The sequence below is a fragment of the Mesoplodon densirostris genome, chromosome 13 (assembly GCF_025265405.1).
Source record: "Mesoplodon densirostris isolate mMesDen1 chromosome 13, mMesDen1 primary haplotype, whole genome shotgun sequence".
Lineage (NCBI taxonomy): Eukaryota > Metazoa > Chordata > Mammalia > Artiodactyla > Ziphiidae > Mesoplodon > Mesoplodon densirostris.
In genome coordinates, this window is record NC_082673.1 from 84,506,017 (window position 1) to 84,510,231 (window position 4,215).

The window sequence follows — 4,215 nt, forward strand, 5'->3', positions numbered from 1 at the left end:
GTGCTATGCGGCTGCTTCCCACTATCTATCTATCTTATGTTTGGTACTGTATATATGTCCATGCCTCTCTTTCGCTTTGTCACAGCTTACCCTTCCCCCTCCCCATATCCTCAAGTCCATTCTCAAGTAGGTCTGTGTCTTTATTCCTGTTTTACCCCTAGGTTCTTCATGACATTTTTTTTCTTAAATTCCATATATATGTGTTAGCATACGGTATTTGTCTTTCTCTTCATACTGTCTTTATATCACTCCACCTTGTGTTAAACACGGGAAGAAGTATTTATTCAGCTAGACTGACATGCCCTTGGCCAAGCCTCAGCCCACTTCTCGCCCCTTTCTTCTACCATCTCACCTACTAACTGAAAAATTCACATGGTCCCAGAAGTCAGGAAAACTCCTACCCCTGCTACTAATGTTACTAATTCTGTTGGTAATAGCAGCTCCCACTTTGGAAGAGCTTAGTGTGTATCTAACACTGTGTTAAGCCTTAAGTACTTTGCCTGCGTGGACTCATTTAATTCTTGTAAAAATGCTATGAATTAGGTGATATTTTATCCCATTTTATAGATGAGGAAATTAAGGCTCAGAAAGATGAAATACTGGGCTCCCTTGGTGGTGCAGTGGTTAAGAATCCACCTGCCAGTGCAGGGGACACAGGTTCAAGCCCTGGTCCAGGAAGATCTCACATGCCACGGAGCAACTAAGCTCGTGCACCACAACTACCAAGCCTGCGCTCTAGAGCCCGCGTGCCACAACTACTGAAGCCCACATGCCTAGAGCCCATGCTCTGCAGCAAGAGAAGTCACTGCAATGAGAAGCCCGTGCACCGCAACAAAGAGTAGATCCAGGTCGCTGCTGCTAGAGAAAGCCCGTGTGCAGCAGCAAAGACCCAACTCAGCCAAAAGTAAATAAATAAAATAAACAAATAAATTAAAAGGAAAAAAAAAAGGCTCAAGGCCAGGGAAATTCCCTGGCTGTCCAGTGGTTAGAACTCCGAGGTTTCACTGCCAAGGGCACGAGTTCAATCCCTGGTCAGGGAACTAACAACAACAACAAGAAAAAAAAAAAAAAAGGAAGGAAGAAAGATGAAATACCTTGTCCAAATGTCCAAAGTGACAGAGCAGGTAAATAGCCAGGTCAGAACTTAGCCCCGGGTCCAGTCTCACTCCAGAGCAGGAACATCGAGTTGTTAACTACAGTGCTAGTGTTCAAAGGATGTGATTCAGCAGAGGAAGAACCAAGTAAATGGGGAAGGTGGAAAGGTCTGGAATGTGGTCCTTGATTCTTCCTTTCACTGAAAAAAAAAAAGAAGAAAAATGGAGCTCCTGGCACTGAGCTTCTGCTACCTCCCCAACAGCAGATCAGTTGCAGCCTGAACTCAAGTTTCACCCACACAAGAGTATGCTGTTGCAATCTGGGTTAGGATGGAGGGTGGGTCGCCCTCCCTCTCCACCAGGCGAATATAAAATGATATATTTGCATTGAAAATAAAAGTCCTGATTACCATACCAGCCTTTGTCCCCCACCTTGCCTTTAATTTTCTTTGTTATTATTTCCTTTAAGGCTACAAAAGGATAAGAAAATTTTGGCAAAGTGGTTGCCAGCTTTTAGCATCCACCTGCTAAATTGCCCACACCCCCAAGGTACCTCGCCTGGTTCTCTAGCAGGTGTCACTTGCAGCTGTAGCAGATTTCACCCAGCATGGGACAGATGGAGGGGATACAGCCATCACAGCGGGATAGATAATTTTTTTAATACATGATTAGACCTTCATCAAGGCTTGGTAGGGAAATGTGGCATTGATGCAAAGTATGCCAACTTAGCAGGTGTCTGCTCTGCTGTATTGTATGAGCAATAGTGGGATTCCTTTTGGTGGGGAGGGGGAATGGTTGGCATCCACTGTAGTACAGGCAGATCATTTTGAGTCATTTTGAAGTAACTACAGTAGAGTTTACTTGCGGGAAATGACATAGGAGCCTTAAGACCTGGGGTGCACAATTCATGCATTCTCTCTGAGATTCACCTTCCTCATCGTTAAAATGAGGGTCTGGTAGCGTCCACTAGAGCTCACCAAAGATTCACATGCTTCCCTACATTTCCCAGCCACCCCCCACCCCACTGGTGAGGTCATGTGACTACCCCTCACTCCTGCACAAAAGGGAAAGCATGTGTCACTCTCTTGCCTGAGGCAGGTAAGCAGACAAGCTTGGAGGCCATAGATGGCCAGTGGCATCATTACAAGATCTGCCTGGAGCACATCAGTGGTTACATGGGTTTGTCTGTTGTTACAGCAAAAAGCAAACTAATGGACTACCGTAAGGATTATAGGTAAGGCAGATAAAGCGTCTAGCACATAGTAAATGCTCCATCATGAGCTGGCTACAGCTATAGGAGCCTCTACAAGCAGAGGTCCTAAAGCAAACCAGACAGCGTTAGATGATTTTTCTCTCCTACAGCATCTTATTCATGCCAAATCTTTGAGGAACTCGATGTGAGAATCTTGAGATACAAGATCAAAGCTAAAGGTCACAGCTGTCCCTGAAAAATGACTCTTTTCATTTAATCTTCTGCTTCATGGAAAACTTTTTCCTGGGTTAGTATTTCCGGAGGGAGTGACTCAGGCAATATTTGACCTTCAAGGTGCGACGCTCCTCCTCTCTACCCCTTCTCAGCAGTGGGAAGAGTAAGGGCTGTTGGGTCACACAGACTTGGGTTTGAAACCTAGATCCCCTACGTGCCCTTTGTGTCCTTGGGAAAGTTATCGAACTTTTCCGAGGTTATCTATCAAAAGGTGATTATAACACCTGCTGTATTAGGCAAGATCTTCCAGGGAAACAGAACCAATAGTATATTCCAAGAACATAAGACATATATGATATACTTATGATATCTATAGATATATTTATAGGTATCTATATCTATCTACCTATCTAGAGAGATGTTAAGGAATTGTCTTATGCAATTGTGGGGACTGACATGTCCAAAATTTATGGGGCAAGCCAGCAAACTGGAGATTCAGGTAAGAGTTGATATTGTGGTCCTGAGTCCTCAGCCTGGAAACTCAGGCAGCATTTGGCTGTTGCGATCTGTAGGCAGAATTCCTTTTTCCTCAGGAAACCTCAGTCTTTTCTCTTAAAGCCTTCAACTGATTGGATGAGGACCACCCACATCACGGAGGATCATCTGCTTTACCTGAAGTCCATTGATTGTAGATGTTAATTACATCCAAAAAATACCTTCACAGCAACATGTCCACTAGTATTTGACCAAACCAAGTCATTGATGACTCCATTTATTTATTACTATAAAACTTTTTCAGCCAAAAAGGCGCTAAGTACAATTGATATAAAAAGTGATATTTTGACATTACCATTTTAAGCAAAGACAATTTTCTCCACACAAGTCTCCAGCCAGAGAATATCATGCAAAACAAATTTGAATCACAGGCCACATTTGGGAACATATACCAAGCAAGAGGGATGGAGAGGGAGCATCTCCTGTAATCCCTCAGTGCAACTGTACAATTTTTGTGTATTTCAAAGCACTGCAGCGTTTTGTCTTTATTTTGCCCCTGAGGTATTTTTTGTGTGTTACATCTTTATTTGAATTGAAGTATTGAAAGGTAATCATGAGTGCCAAGATGATTGAAAACTTGGTAAAGAAACTGGTTAGAAAGAAGAACTTTCTGAAAAATGGCTCTCTCCTGCCCATTTTCCATCAACCTTCATCTACTGTCACCACCTTCTATTAGACCATCCCTTGGGAAGAACTGAAAACTTTTTCTACGTTATATTTTATGTACAAACCGTGTTTATTTACTTTCAAGTTGGTGCTGGTTATGTAAATTCCCTTTCTTTGTTCAACTGCAGCGGTTCAGCAAGGGATAGGTACAGGCAGGCAGGCCCAGGAATCTGCATTGTTATAAGCTCCTTATAGAATTCTCTAAAGAAAATTAATGTTTGAGAGCCACTGCCTTAAGGTATAATAAGAGAACACTCATCCAGGTGGTTTGTTCTCTGTCACGTTTCCCAGTCCTTTCCTTTTCAACTGCTTGTGTTTGCAGAGGAAAGACAAATTAATATTATTTTCATGAGCATATTATCATTGTGAGGCCAAAATTGAGATTTTTTTAAACCACATACGAAATTAAAATGCTTTTTTTCTCAATTATCCACTTGTTCACTCTTTCCAATAAAACAGTTGATTCCAAGAAGA